Raw genomic sequence first — 17,164 nt, forward strand, 5'->3', positions numbered from 1 at the left:
GGGTCGGTGTACCGGCGAGGGCAAGAATTTCCACATTTCTCTATCGTCCAGACCGACTCTAGAGCCCACTCGGGCTCCTATCCAATGGGTACCGTGGGCTCCTTCTCCCGGGATAAAGCGGACGGGGAGTAAAGCTGACCAGTCACTTCCAACTAGTGCCAAGGTCAGGAAAACATGGGTCTATATACCCACTCCCCAGTACACCTTCATGCCGTAGTGTTTAATTAGTTAAGCACAGAACAACTTTACTTCTTTACAGCGTCAAGACTAGCTCTTGGGTCCACGCAGCCTCCTGTGTAAAGGGTACCGGAGGCTCATTTTTCTGGTGGAATGTGGCTGGGTCGTGGAGCTGATCACTGATCTCCACGTATTAGAGAGGTTAAGATACATGGAGCTATACTTGCATTCCCCCATACGTCTTCATGCTTTGATGCTCTATTTAGAAATATAAAGTCAAGCACATTCACTGTGACAACGTAATTTAAAGAAACAGACCTCTAAAACTATAAAAAGAATTCGAAAGACGTGGGTAGAGAAGCAGAGGCTGGAACATGTAGGTGACTTGACTCCCGGACTGCAAGGTGATGATGCGTGCAGCATGGACGGGGGCGGAGTCGTCAACTACCCAGGATTACTCTTTCTCGTCGGAACGGGTCAAATGTGTTCTTTCATGTGATAGTTTCATCTCTGTGTTCTGATGTACTACAATTTAATTTCCAAGAAAAACTTACCCAAGTCACTTAGATTTTTATGCGGTCTTAGATGTCGAAACATTAATCCAATGTAACTGTTTAAATAAATAATCTCACGAAATTGTAACACTTTTTTTCTTTGATTTTAAGTGCTTTAATTTGACATCTTGATTCTTGAATCTGTTCTTCTAATTTGTGGTTACGTTATGGAATAAAAATATTCAAAGGCAATGTTAAGACAGTGTAACATCTGTATCCTTGGGTTTCAACACGTCATACAGCGCAATTTACTAGTTTACATAAACGAGGATATATTATTTGATAACATCATGTTATAACAACATATCGTTACAAGGAGGCTTCTGTTCTATCTTGTAGCTAAGATTGTCCAGATGCAATGCTGTTGTGTGTGTTCTTCCCAGTATTTCTTACTGGAGAGCATCTGGAAGGAGATAAGTAATGCAGCTGGTGGCACTGAAGTTAAAACAAACATGCAGACTCATGTAGACTACGTACTTCAAAGGACAGTCTCAGTGCTATGAATGTGAACGTACAGGCGACTCCCCGCTCTTCCCACATAATTGATACGCGGAGAGCCGTCGTAATTCTAACCCTTATGTCCCATAAGCTCAATATTATAAACTGTAGTTTCGTTCGCGGAAACTCGTTTCTTGCCCTACATCTACTAAAATTGTCTACGAACATGAAAGAGTCAGTAAATATGTCACAGATGGGTATAATAAAACTTGAAACATCTGATATTTGAACCTCAAAAAATATTGATTTCTCAACATATCCCCCACCAACATTGATACACGTTCGATCGCTTTACCAGTGCGTCGAAACCCGCAGCATAGCAGTCTTTCTGACTGTTCTCAGCCACTTCCGCACCTCCGTTTCAACCTCTTCATCATCACCGAAACGTTTGCCACGTAGTTGTGAACAGCTTTACGAGACAAACACGTCCCACCATAAACAGGAAATATTTCTCTATAAATATTCTTTGCATTGAGTCGTTTTGCCCACAATGAAAGCAGAAGAGAACGCTGCTCTTCGGTATTACACTCCTCAAGTACGGTCGCCATGTTGACTACCGAAACTAGCCTCTGTATCATTCTGCGCTTTTGCTTCCTAGACTGTCATGAAGCTGGACTCTGCTGCTACCTAGTGGTACACACAGAAATTCTGTTACATCCATTACGTCTGTTTTACTTCCATTTGTGATTGATTTACTGACGCTTCCTCGTAAAATAATAGTTAGTGGTCAACTTCACGCCCCTGCCACTTTACCCCGAGGACAGAGCCCCTGGTACCAATTGGATAGGAGGGTGGGTGGGCCCCAGAGCCGGTCTAGACCACGTGGAGAAGAGAAAATTCTTGACCCTACCGGAACTCGAACTCCGACCCCTTGGCCGTCTAGCTCGTAGCCATTCACAATACTAACTGAGCTATCCTGGCGTTATGACACACATTCAGTACAGAACTAAATCAAAGTACTGTCACGTGTTAGTGACTAGTTGCCGGGTTAGACTTGGTAATTGGATTCTTTGATCTGTTGTATATCGTTGTAACGTTCTCGCCAATTTATACATTCGAGAATTCACTACAACATACACTAAGTCTTCTCATTTTATTTTCCCTAGCCTCTGCTTGGTAACGGGTACCAACATTGTCCTGTTCTTCTGTTGTTGCCGACTGGCGACTATCTACACCTTACATTCTCGACTGAATAATTTGAATCGATCGGTAAATTGCGGTTGTCCCTCGCCTCCCCCTCAGATAGTACTGCAATGATTAGATCGACGTATATATACTGAAAATATTCTAGTTTCGACACATAATTTGAATTAACAACTTTCAGATATGATATGAAGGAGTTGTCTGAAGACTAGCTGCAGTTGTCAGTACACCTGTCATGAGGCATCAGTAATGGGCCCACCATAAATAGCGTCGACTCTTTTTTTTTTTGCCAGCCAGAAAAAGAATGCCTCATTTTCCGAGTCTTATCTGTTTGTTAGAGCTTGAATTTCATCTAAATAATATATTAATATTGAATTGTTACGTCACTTGAAATGCATTGTGTGTCTATTAAATGAATATTCCCTGTTTGTTCAAAAAATTCTCGGCCTATGTTTTCTTTTATAAAGTAATATTCTCTCTAAAGGGTTCTGACAGTGGTGGATAACACAGAGAATTACTGGGTTTTTGGACTTTATCCATCTTCCTATTTCTGTTTCCTAGAATTTCGGACGATGGGAAAAGTCCAAAAACCCAGTAATTCTGAATATTCTCTCTGTCTTCTTACGTAGCTGAATATGATTGTGAAAGACATTCCTTAGAGGTCTCGTGTTGCTATATTTTAGTTGGGAGTGGAATCCTTCATAGCGGCATTGGAGTCAAGTTTAACCACAATTATGGTTGTAATAATAGTATAAAATTCTGTGATAATATCAGTTATTTAAACAGAAATTACTGTCTGTAGCATATTATTACACAGTCCAAAACGTAACATGTAATTTGCTGTTGAAATTCAAGGCTTACAAAATAACGCGTCCTTCTTAAGCTAGCATATGCAATTTCCATTCTTTAACAACTGGGTCTGTATTATTGACCTCCTTTCATTCATGGTTCTGATTTGCACGGAGTTCTACAGGTCTTGTCGCTTCCCAGTCAGGAAGTCTTGTAATAACATTATTTGTTTTTTCTGTCATGCAAAACGGACCCATCAGCTCTCTGTGTTATGTGAACAAAATTAAATTGAGCCAGTGAACTTGTATGCAGTGGACAGAGTGGAGGATTTCAGAGGAGTTTCATAAAACATTCGACAAACTGATAAAATGTGAGCTGTTTGACAGGAAGTGTTACCTGTGGAAATTTTGAGCCGTAAAGACGAAAGCCTGCCATGAAATGGAGGCACGTCTAGAAGAAGAAAAGCCGGCCTCAGTGGACACGAAACCTGCGGCGGCACAACAGGAAGAGGTCCCCATTCAGATATCGGTCAAAGAACCCGAAAAAGAAACAACGGATGCCAGAAAAGAGACGATGGCCTGCCAAGAGATGGAGGCACGTCTGGAAGAAAAAGAGCCGACCTCAGTGGACATGAAACCTGCGGCGGCAGAACAAGAAGAGGTCCCCATAGTGATACCGGTCCTAGAACCTGAAGAAGAAACAACGGATACCAGAAAAGAGACGATGGCCTGCCAAGAGATGGGGGCACGTCTGGAAGAAAAAGAGCCGACCTCAGCGGACAGGAAACCTGAGGTGGCCCAACATCGAGAAGTCCCCAACGAAGATGTAGTGAAACCGGTCAAAGGACGGAAGAAGCGGTATAGGGGCAAGAAACAAGCTGCAGGGTGACGTGGAGAGCCACAGGAAGTAGCCCGAGGAATTTGTGGATCCCGGATGAAGTTGGCTGCCGCCAGCAGGAAGGTGTCCTGCCGTGCAACAGTGGCATGGCTCAAGAGGAACATCTTCGGGAAATCTTAGACCCAAAGAAATTGTGGACCGGGGAAAGAAGTAACCGCAGACATGAGGAAGATTACACGCTGTGCAGGACACAAGCGTATGGGACAAAACAACAATAAGGTCACACCGAAAATCACCAAGAAACGGACGTTCGGGAAGAGACTGTGGATAGGCCCGGAACGCAACACTGGCACCAGGGACCGAGGCCTGAGACAGCAACTACAACGCAGAAATGAAGTGAAGGACGTAGGCATCGGACAGCCGCGATATGTGAAGAAACCAGACCTGAAGAAGGTTCAAGTTGAAATCACGGGAAATTTTGACATGAATTTCACGAAAACTGCAAGGCTGGAGATCGCCAAGCGAAAAGCCGGATTTTCTGTCGGCCTACGACAACACAAGGATTGGAACTTGTGGAGGGGTCGACCCCCTCCGAAACGAAAAAATGGAATAGCGCATGGTGGAGGCACCGGTAACACAGAAACACCGGCCTCCCCAGAGTGAATGAGCGATGGATGAAAGTGATACAACTGGATCTCCTGACAAGTCAGCAGAAAACCGCTCGAGACGAGCTGGTCTTAAGAGAGGAGCGGATGTAACGGCCGGATAATAGTCGCTGCAAGAGGAGTAGAAGAAACAACAGGAGACACAGCAAGCACAGCAATGGGAAGAAAAAGGAATGGGGATGTACCGTTAGGCTATTCGGGACGAACAGCCTTAAGAAGGGAGCAGTGTGACGTATTGCGTTATGGAGGACATATCCCCCGCCAGCGGTGACGTAACAACATCGGGCGCTGTCGCTACTACGGAACAGGCCAGTCAACACTCCGCCCCCTCCCCCGCGGTGACGTAGCGGGGATGCCGCGGTTGCTATTCAGCAGTAAACAACTCCCGACAGCGTTGCCCAGCAACACCTGCAAACACGGCGACTAGGCAACAAGGAAGCGAGGCGTTTTCCCGTTGTCTGGCTGAGGGTTTATAAGAGAACTGCACTGCTTAATGGAGCCAGCCAATATGCCCGTGTGGAGACGGGGTCGAATACCTCCACCGTGAACCTGCGAGTCGTAAGAGGCGACGAAAAGGGAAGTCTCAAATCTGAGACAGTAAAATAATGTCTCGAGTCGCAAAGGACTCAGACCCGAGAAAGACTGCACTGGCAAGGGCCAGCAGTTTATACAGACCCATCCTCGTCAGAGAGGGCGCCCCACGAAAACAAGACCGTAAATGCCAAACAGTCAATAAATATCTGGTCATGAGCTCCAGATGTGGCTCGACACCAATACTTATTGACTGACTGACCGTCAGTCGCAGTGTGACTTGGACTTGGATTAATGAGTCAGTTGAAATATAGCAGCCGCCGAAGGCAGTTGAAATACAGCAGCAGTCACGGTAAGAAGACCCGAACGCGTGGTTACAAGATTTTATGTGACAGTGTGCGGTACTGCCAAGGGCAATAATTGTAATTCTGAATCGTGTGATTGTAAGAGCGAATGTGCAATAAATTCGCTATAGCCAATACGGCGTGAAGTTACTTGTCGCGCGACATATGCCCAACACGTGACAATATATTTTAGCCTGCTTCCTTTATTCGGTATGGGAAAATGGCCCTAGATTGTCATCACAACTGTACTCCTATCTCCATTTTGAATTTGTGAATCAACTTACGGATTTTCATGAATTTGTTATTAGTATCATGCCCCTGGATGTCCCACCACTTACCTCATACTCATGGAGCTGAGCCCTTCTTGAGAAGCTGCCATTTTGGCAGCTACTCAAGAACTTCCCAGCATTTTATGGAACCCGAAGGTTTATTACTGTGTTCACAAGAGCCCTCCACTGGTCCATATCCTCAGCCAGATCGATCCAGTCCATACTATCCCATCCTATCTGTCCAAGATCCATTTTAATATTGTCCACCCACCTACGTCTTGGTCTTCCCATTGGTCTCTTTCCTTCTGACTTTCCCACCAATAACCTATATGCAATACTCTTCTCCCCCATTGGTGCTACATGCCCTGACCATCTCATCCTTGACTTCATCACCCCACTTACCTACCTACTTTCATAATATCCTAACATGAATAACAACTGAATAGTGGCCCTGTATAGGGGTGACACTACAAACACTTACTGAAGGTTCCTGAAATTTCTTGTGATAGAACTTCGAAATGTATGCCAGTTTTTCAAATATAAATTCTTGTATAATGTGAAGGTACACAATTATGACCACGAAAATAGGAACACACATACATATGTTACGTTTCGTTTTGATAACGGTAACTAATGAACCGTTGGTGTTAGATGTATGGAATTTTGTAAGGAGAGAGAGAAAATAAATATGTATATCATACAGAATTTATAGATGTATTTATGGCCCGTATCCACACAAATGTTCACATATGTACGTGTAGAGGTTCATTAGTTGTCGCATAGCAGCAGATCTTATAAGCTACGAAAAACAAAAGCAGAGGGATTGTATATATACATTGATTATGTTGCCTTGGAAACTGTGAGATGCTGAAAGCTAAAGAACGGTGGACTCCGTCTCCACAGTAAAGCCGGGAGTAGCAGTAGTAATCCCGTGTGGAGGAGCCGTCGAATACCTCACAGTAAACCTGCGAGCCGTAGGAGGCGACGAAAGTGAATCTCGGTATCTGGGGATATAACTGGGCCACCCTGTTCCTGGTCCTCCAGGTTGGAGCTCTCTCGAATCTGAGACACTAAACTGTGGTAATGAGTCCCGTGGAACTCGGACCTGCGAATGAATTCGCTGTCGAGGACCAGCAGGAAATGTAAACGAAAGAATCATCTTCTCGTGAGAGAGGATGTAACATACGGACTATAAAAGCAAGTTATCAGTTGAAAAAATATAAAAGCAAATTATCAGTTGAAAAAATAAAATTAATGGTCGTGAGTCTCTAGGGGATTGTCGCCAATACGAAGTGATTGGCTGTAAACCGGCACGCATTTCTACATAGACCTTTCGCGTTTGTGTCCCTGGTGGGCGCACCGTCATGTTTCTGAACACAAGGTCTCTGTAAATTACAGAAATTTAGTGAAATTTGTTTGTATAAAACCGCCGTTTTATGTTTGGCAGCTTTCGAGTGCTTTTGGAGATAGAACGTTCATATTCACCGATCACCGAAATGATTGATGAATTCATGAATGCCAAAGATCCATTCAGGTGCTAGTGAGGCCAGTTCACTCCATCCATACACACATAATTGGCCTTCCCCGGCGGTCACCAGTCCCTTGAAAGGGCCGCGTCTAAAGTTCCTCTTCTCAGGGATTCATTCTCTAATGACTGGAGTCGCAATTCTCCGCCAAATAGACGCTGATGATCGCCCAGGAAGTTTCATCATGTCACTTGCCATGGAAACACTCGAACCTTATAAAAAATTACGTCTTTGTTTAAGGAGGTTACATTTATAAGTTTCGAGTTTGACTTTTCACTTAATGGCTTAGAAAACCCCAGGATAGTCAAGTATAAACCCAAATCATCGTAACAAAATATTAATTTCATTAAAAAAGCACTGGTCTTTTGTACATCATAACCAGTGATACGATTGTAATTATTATGAATATCTTAAAGTCATTAAGCTAACGCTATCCCTGTAACTGTCCGTGGAGGCCCGTAGGGTTGTGAGACGTCGACCCTGCCACATTTTCTATACAATCGTCTCACAGAAGGCGGTAAGTTTGTCAGCATTACTATCCGGCCACCCTTTACCCCCCCAGGAAGATTCCTGGTACTCATTTCTATTAGAGGCTGAGTCGACCACAGGGACACAGTACGGTTTCAAGGATTAGGTCAATTTAAAAATCCGATGACCTCATCGGGAATCGAACCCGCGACGTTTCAGCTTGTAGCACAGTACCTCAACCAATTACGCTGCCGCGTAACATCATGGAAATTCACAGGAACCTTTCTGTTTTTATATTTGGTTGGCTGATTCATAACGAACAGGCTGAAGTGACAACGCATGAGCTACAATACAGAAGGAAGCCGTATCTCTGCATTTTGTTATCAGTAGACGTATTTACTTCATACCACGTGCAGCGGCAGCATTTAGTACTTCGCCTTGTCACTGTCATTTGTAGTACGGACATGCGAGTTGACAAACAGGACGTTCGACATGAATGCTGCCCAGTAAGGCAACGTTCCCACCAGCTCAAACGTATAATTTTATTATAAGCTGCAGTTCGGAACATGGACACCGTGTGATTCATATTAAGGCTGTGAAATTTCAACAGTTTTCTTATGTCAGGTAAATGTTTAATATAACGACAAATACCATAGGGTAAATCCGTGGGAAATGCTAACCGAGGATTAAGGCGTCATACGAAGCAAGGCCAACCCCTCCGTGATTGCTTGATATGCTAATTCTTCCCGGCAGTTTTATTTCAGCGAGAGTCGGAAGAAGAAAGAGGAGGCGAGAAAGAGAGTCAGAGAAAGGAATGATCGGATTGGCGGAAGACTGAAGGAAGCAAATAATTGAGAACGTGACGATGGTACTGTGATATGGACCATTATCTCTCGTTCTCTTTTTATTTGAAACGATGTTTTGGAGAATGGATTCTGTCTCTGCCTTTAAGTAAAATGTCTGCTCCCTTGGATTCAACAGATGAGGCTTTTTACGTGAGGACGTAGTCAGTGTAACCTCTGAAATGTACCTATAATTGAAAATACGACAATAAATGCACACAAAACAATCATTTAATTTAGAAAGGAAATTAAGGAGAGGAATAACGGATTTCCTGACGAAGGAAATCAAGAAAAACGGCGAACTAAAAGAACAAAGTAAAGTACGAATATCAAGAGAAGGGAAGGTTGAAAACTACAAGAATATATAAATTAGGAAAATACGGACGGAGTGAAAGCCAAACACATCTTAAACCACACCTATCCATCTATCTATATCTATCTATCTATATCTACCTATCTGTCTATCTATCTATCTATCTATCCGTCTGTCTGTCTGTCTGTCTGTCTACAGTCCTTTAACGGACCCTCGCCGTTTTTTCAGTTTCATAATCATATACGCAGGTGGTAGGAGTTCTTGGACGGGGGATCAGCTCCTCGCAAGACCGCTACCTACACACAGAACAACACAAACAGAATAAACGCACACAGACATTCATGCCTCGAGGGGATTCGAACCTGCTATCTCAGCGTTCTAGCGGGCGAAGGCAGTTCATGCCTTGAACCGGGCGGCCACTGTGACCGACTCATAAACCACATTCATACATAAAGTATAATTACTATCCAAATCGAAACCCATGCATCAGTGACAAAACAATTGAACACCGTGACCGTCACTATCACCACTCTGACTGAACAACTGAACTGAACTAATCTAATTGAATGTAAGTAGTAAACCAACATGGCATTGAACAGTTCCATTTTCTTGGATATAACACCGCGTAGACCGGTGAAATTCAACACAGGTTTCGGAGTAACATGTAACCAACATCTTCAGGGTCGAAGAATGAGAAAGTGGCAGGCTGTTTTCACGCTGGTCTCTTGTTCAGCTTATTCTTGGACCCTGAAGATGGAGGCGACATATTCCTCCAAAACATCTGTTGACTTTCAACGGAACACGTCGCCTTATAGCCCAGAAGATAGAACATATTTTAATCTTTTGATTTTTAAATAGAGGTGGACGTTAAAATTTGTGACATGATGGTAGCAGGTGGCCCTTGAATTTAATCTGCGGTTCATTTATTTACTAATGACACCGATTTATAATAATATATTTCAATATCTTTTTCAGAACCTCCGAAAAGAGTGGTTTCGGGAGTTTTCTCTATTCCTAGCATCCTTGTAAATAAGACCAGAAAACTATTCCGGAATGGGATCCTGATGAAGGTCCTTGCTTTTTGTGATATGTTGCCTGTTAGTTCAGCTGTTTCATGAAGTCACGTACTCGAACACAGCCGCGTTGTGAAATATATACGTTTGTTATTGTTTGGTGGAGATATCGTTAGAACCGTCGTAGCTTAGTAATCAAATTGTGTTCAGTGACAGGTTACAGATGTATAGTAGCGGAAACGTAGCCCCAAATAGCTCACAAGGGCAAATAATATTAAAGTTGCATGATTTTCATTTCGGTTTATGTAAACTTATTTAGTAGACTTGCGTTTGCGAGGAACTTAATGACACGTGTAAGATTTGTCGTTCTCACGGTTGTGACAATGAAGAAAGCAGTCTTCTGGGATATGGCGCCGTGTAGATATTGTGTTAACCGACGTTTCGGAAGAACGTGTTACCTCCATCTTCAGGGTAGAAGAAAAAAGAAGAAAATCCGCGAGCGAGGACCCAGCGTGAGCAGGTGCTAACAGACTAATGTCGGGAATAAACCCAGCTGTATAAGAGAAGGGAGAGTAGCTACAACATGGGAAATCAGTAGAGAGGAGAGAGGATTTTCTTCTTTTTTCTTCTACCCTGAAGATGGAAGCGATACGTTCCTCCGAAACGTCGGTTAACACAACACATACACGGGTCACATCCCAGAAGACTGGTTTCTATATTAACGACACATATTTGTCTTAGAATCCCGCAGTTAGTGACATTACTGGAATTTATGAAGAAATATAGAATAATATTAGAAAACAACACAACAAATTTCCGCTTTATACGGCAACGTGTCTTAAATAATTTCCCCTTCTTTCTACTGTCTAAAACACACTGATCACAGAAAGACAGAGCCGAAATGTTGCAACTTACTGTCTTCTGTTGTCTTTGCAAGTAAATCACACAGACGTCCCTACACATACCACTAATATTACATCATTTAAGTGTGAATAAACTGTTATTCACTAATAGAACTAATCTGCTCAAATTATGGTTAAGAAAGATTATAGAAAACGCCAAGGAAATAAACAGAATAGCGAAGAGAAGGCGCGGTTCTACTCAAAATGGCGTACTCAAAACTGTGACTCCGTGGAAATCCGAATTAACATAAGGCATTAGTGTATTTTATGTTGCCTCAATAAACTTGTTGATTGGTGTAGTCACACAATGTGGTACTCGATTTCTAGGCAAGAGACAGCCCAACTACAGGGAGTGGCGACAAGTATCTATAGACTCTGCAGGAATCTCGATGGCTTAGTCGGTACAGAGATGGTACGGGTTTGATTCCCGACAGTGTAAGGTTTATATCTTCTCCCACAGCTTCCAGACCGGTTCTGGGGCCCACTCGCCCACTATAAAATGGGTACCTGGGGCAAAGCGGCAGGGGCCTGAAGCTGACCACTTACCTCCATCTGGTCCGAGGTCAAGGATGGTGGCGTTATACATCCACTCCCCCTATACGTCGTCGTGGCATAGTGCTGAATTAATTAAGCACAAGGACAGCTTTACTTTTATCCAAATGCCCTACACGTAGGATCATGTTGTGTGCTGTTACTCACATTCTGGTGCTGAATTAGTTTAACAAATGCGTTCATATGATGATGTGGAGTAAATAGCGTTGTCACACTCAGCCGTGATGTGCAGGCATAGAGCGCGTAACACTGGCTGGGAAACTGAAAGTCAGCTGCTGACGCGCATCTACTGAAGACTCCTCAACACACAGTCCGCTCGTGTAGGTCAGGGCTGCCTAGTAACCCGGAGTTTCTGTTCCTTCACGTCAGAATGTTCATGGTGCAAATACTTTGGGGTCTAACTTAGAATGCACAGTATTTGGAACTAAGAGAGATGAAAGCTTCATAACTTGTACGCTTCTCCTAGTATAATTAGAATTATCAAGTCAAGGAGGATGATATGGGCAGGGCATGTAGAAATAATGGGGGAGAGGAGAAATGCATATACAGAGTGATTCATATAGAACCGGCCCGACGAAATGAGGTGTAATATAAAATATACCATACAGATATTAAAGTAATTTACACATATCTTATCTTGGATTGTGTGCCGTGATCAGAGCAGGTGTTGAAAGTGTCCGCCGTTTTCAAGTAGGCATTAGAAACACTCGCTGTTCAACAGTGAACTCCATGACTGTCGCCTGCGCACTGCAGACACGTTTCGGCATTGCCCTTGACCTTGCAGCATAAGGGCTGCCACTTGCCGGATCATGCGCACACCATTCGGCTCAGCACGGCCCACGGATTATTATGTCGTAATTGTGAGCGGTTGTATGCATCTCCTGCGGAATTATTAGCATATTCATCGGGCCGGTTCTATACGATTCACCCTGTAGAATGTTGGTAGGAAAATCGGAAGGAAGAAGATCACTGGGAAGACTAAGACGTAGGTGGGTGGACACTATTAAAATAGACCTTAGAGAGATAGGATGGGATGGTATGGATTGGATTGTTTTGGCTCAGGATAGCGACCAGTGGAGGGCTCTTGTGAACACGGTAATGAACCTTCGGGTTCCATAAAGTGCTGGGAAGTTCTTGAGTAGCTGCGCAACTGCGGCTTCTCAAGAAGGGCTCAGCTCCATGACTGAGTGAAAAGGGATGAAATAATAAGGGCTGGATATCACTGCATAATGAATAGTTTCATAAGTTGTACAGTGTCTGACGTTTTTCACACTTTCCACCATCATATTTATAGAGTACTGTCCTTATTTAAAAAATTGAAGGACGCTTATGAGATCACCTTGCTGTCTGTCTGTGTCGGACCAGTGAGATCACCTTTCTGTCTGTGTCTATCCATCTGTCTCTGTGTCTATCCATCTTGGTCCCTATCCTGAGCTAATTTTTTAGGTTTATGAGGTCGCCTTGTTGTCTCTGCCCCTCCCCTAGTATTTAGTTTTCTATGTTGTCCGTGTCTCATGAAAGGAAAGTAGGCAATTATTTTTTCCCAGAACTTCTTGTTATTTAATACAGCGTTGAGGAGACTGGAGTCAGTCTTCGTTTTTAAGTAAAGAAACTTACTCATTTGGGCCCAATCGATACAGCTAGTCTTCGAGTGTTGTCATTAGCCTGTGTTACATTTGAGGTCCTCACGGTGCTGACCGTGAAGAGTACCGTCTTCTGGGTTGTGTCACCCTGTAAATTGTTGGAAGTTTATCGACGTTTCGGACAAATGTACTACTTCCATCTTCAGGATCGAAAAATAATCAAGAAAGCATCAGACAGAGCTGTGCTTGTTGCATGCTTCATAATGGTTCCTTACTTGGTTTTCCTTTCGACCGTGATATGGAATCATCTCTGAACTGCTACCAGACTACACGGCGTCACATGCCAGAAGATGATTCTCTTTTATATGTTATTCGTTTATCTAAGTTAAATTCTGACTAACATAGGCCCGAACCTGCTTAGGCTGGGTTCGCTCCTCTGTTACGGTTTCGTGGAGCTGAGCCCTTCTAGATAAGCCGCCAGTCGCTCAGCTACTCAAGAACTTCCCAGAATTTTATTGAACCAGAAGGTTTATTACCGTGTTCACAAGAGCCCTCCACTGGTCCCTATCCTGAGCCAGATCAAGCCATTCCCTAGGATCCATATTATTTTTATTACCCTTGTACATACATCTAGATATTCCTAGTGGTCTCTCTCCTTCTGGCTTTCCCACCAAAACCCTTTGCGTATCCTTCTCCCTTTGCATGCTGCATGATCTGTCCATCTCATCCTCTCTGACTTGATTATTGTTAATTACATTTGGCGAAGAATACAAGCTTTTAAGCTCCTCATTGTTAATATTAATTTATTTAAGCAACTTAATTTTGTTGTATTGTCACTACGCGTGTTGACTAAGCTGTAATCCTCGGGAGGTGTTGAGGTTGAATCTCCGTCAGGACACCGGCTACCCTTACCCAAGTTTTCTTCATTCCCTTTATGCTAATGCTATGACGGTACCTCCATCAGGGCACTGTCACTACCTTCTTCATCCTTCCCAACTCACCGTTGCTTTTCAACTGTATGCCCTTGGCACTGATAAGGTCCGAAAGTAACCCCACCCCCAAAATAACAGTTTCGCTTCTTTTCAACATACTTATGCGTGTTGGGCTAATTTTAATTTTGGAAGCAATATTTGGTCAGGTTATATTTGTGCTTCTCAATGCGTCCTTCTGAAAATCTGCTTGTATCGCGGAAGTAACATCTGCCACACTCACATGAGATGCTATACACACCCTGCTTCGTCTGCTGGAAACCTCTAACCGGTCCAGTTTCCATCAGTGTCCCACCTTCAAAAGCTACTGGCCAAAGAAATACACCCGTATGGAGGCGGGTTCGAATACCTCCACCGTAGCCCTGCGAGGCGTAGGAAGCGGCGAAAAGGGAACCCAGTACCTGGGGGTATAAGTAAGGGGACCTGCCCCTTCCAGATTGGGGGGCTGTCGAATTGGAGTCAGTCAAATATGGTCATGAGTGCCACGGGACGTGGACCTGAGAATGCGCTGACGAGGACCAGCAGTAAACGTAAACAACAGACCCATCCTCTCGTCAAGGAGGATGTTACATAAGGACTATGACCGCAAAACTTCTGTTGAAAAATAAAATTACTGGTCATGAGTTTCAATGGGGCTTGTAGCCAAGACGAACTGATTGGCTGTAAACCATCAGTCGTGAAGTAACTCTTGAGTTTTTAAAATGGTGCTGACATTGAAACGGTTTCCAGTTCATCTGAATAGCGGATATTTTCTAGAAGCACAATAATTCTATTTATATAACATCGTCACAAAATTTTAGAACTTAATCATAATACTATAGTTTTCCTTTCACTGTTTCTAAGTCCCCCTTGGGCCCTGGCCTCTGATTGCCAGTTTCGTGATCATTTTACAGACGGTAGGACTCCATGGACGAGTGATCAGCTCGTCGTAAGGCCTCTACCTAAACACAGAACAACACAAACACAATAAGCACATACACATACCAGACATCCATGATTTGTGTGGGATTCATACCCACGATCCCGGCTTTCGAAAGAGCGAAGACAGTACATGCCTTAGACCTCTGGGCTACCGTGGCCGGCCAGAACTGTAGTTTAGCACATTGCTTTACACATATGGACGTTATTGTTATGAACTCTCTCTCTCTCTCTCTGCTACGTAACTCTGAAAATTAATGTCTTTTCCTTCCTAACCTTGGTGCTTTGTTTTGAAAACATAGCTACACCCTCTGCAACCTACATCGCAGGTGCTGCCCGTCCTTTGTCCGTGGAACTGAAAAGACTTGCAGCCTTGACTGAGATGTGTTGTCCAGTGCCGTTATTATGTAGTTTGATGGAGACAAAAGGTGAATTGAGCCTTGTTTGTCTGACTTGATCAGGTGGAGGATGTTACTGTACCTCACGTGACGGCTCAATCGTGACAGTTTCCTGTAATTACTGCCAAGGTGTTACGTAACATGTAGTTTCTCCATTGTTCAATGTTTCAGACTCGTGGTCGGTTTAATTCATTCTCTTTCATTTATATTTATTACTTTTACCTTAAATTTACGTGTATTTTTATTATTTTGGCTGTACAGCCGTTTGTTGATCCCTGGCCGCTTATTCGCTCTCGTAATCCTGTACAAAGTCGGTAGGACTCCTTGGACGGGGGATCAGCCCATCGCAAGTCCGCTACCTACATACAGAACAACACAAACACCAAATAAACGCACACAGATATCCATGCCTCTAGTGGGATTCGAACCCACGATCCCAGCGTTCGAGCTGACGAAGACAGTTCGTGCCTCAGACGGCCCGGCCACTGTGGTCGGCTTTTGCCGTGAAAGTGGACAGCAGTTTCCGTAGAATATTTTGTATAATTCGAAAATATTTGAACAGTTTACCTCTTTATTAATACGTATTCCATTTCACAAATTGTTCGTTTCTATGGGAAAATTTTATGCTCTTTGCTCAACAAACTACGCAGATTTCAACAGAGTTTTTGAGACATATCGCGTTTCCTGATGTAGGATTTCGTGATTTACTTCCGTCACCCTGAAAGTTGGAATAGTAATTTATCGAATCCAGGAGAAACTCCACTTAGCCTCCTATCGAATTGGCACCGGATATTCTTTCCTCGGGGGTAAAGCGGTCTCTCGCCTCCATCTAGTGCTCTGATCAAGAATGGTGGAACTATGCCTCCACTCCCCCATACGTTTTAATGTCGCGGGGCTCTAGTAATTAAGCACAGAGGCAACCCGTTACCTTTAGGTTACGGTGGTAGAGGGCCGCGCCATAGCTCAAGCGGTTAGTCGCTGGCTTCCCACCGCGACGGCCCGGGTTCAACCCGGGTCTGGTCAAGTGGGATTTGTGGTGGACAAAGTGGCGCTGGGGCAGGTTTCCTCCGAGTACTTCGGGTTCGACTGCCAATGTTCATTCAACCAATTCCTCCACAGTCACCCTCACCTGTCATCTGGGGCTGGTACAATAGGGTAGAAGTGGCCGCAGTACAAGGGACTTAGTCCCATCCCACTAGCAATAAAGAAATACGGTGATAGACATAAACGCAGACAGCCGGAGCGGAGGCAGACGCGTGTATGCATGGTCTCTGGTTAGCATGACAGTGGAACTGGCGTACTGGGGGGAGGAGAAGTCAGTTCCTGTCACATGATCGTAACAACTGCCTCTGCCTTGGTTCCAAATATATACCATAGCTCGTTGACGCCAGATACGGCACCTGTCGGGCTTTTCATCACCGTGACACTTCATTAATACTCTTGGCACTTGAAATTCACGATTAAAAGTACGACATGTTGCAATTGAACGGCCTGAGCGTTCCCGTTCTGCCGAAAGTATTGTAGTATATGTGTGGAAAGCGTGCGAATTGCTGGGTCGAATTCTGGGGGCAGATTTTCTAAACTTTTGTAGAAGTAAAGTAAAAAGTCCTTGCGACGTGCTGATCACTCGCCCAAGGAGTCCTACCGAATGTGTAAGATCTAGAAAAACCGAAGTGAACAGAGTTCATGGAGGTAGGCCTGGGCCCACTGGGGCTGTAGTGCCAAGGGAGGGGGGAGTAAAAAGTAAAATCACCCCTGTAACAGGCCGTGGAGGCCCATAAGGTTGTGAGATGTTGAGGTTCCCATATTTTGTATACAATCGGCTCATAGATGGCGGTAAGGTTGTCGGTCTT

General features: G+C 43.9%; 1 protein-coding gene across 7 annotated transcripts in view; it reads left to right on the top strand.

Moving 5' to 3' along the window:
- The window catches only part of LOC111875623 (cAMP-specific 3',5'-cyclic phosphodiesterase), a 796,526-nt gene that overhangs the window by 456,431 nt on the left and 322,931 nt on the right, over nt 1–17,164 (top strand). The window lies entirely within an intron of this gene.

The sequence above is a fragment of the Cryptotermes secundus genome, unplaced genomic scaffold (genome assembly GCF_002891405.2).
Source record: "Cryptotermes secundus unplaced genomic scaffold, Csec_1.0 scaffold141, whole genome shotgun sequence".
NCBI classification, from domain to species: Eukaryota; Metazoa; Arthropoda; class Insecta; order Blattodea; family Kalotermitidae; genus Cryptotermes; species Cryptotermes secundus.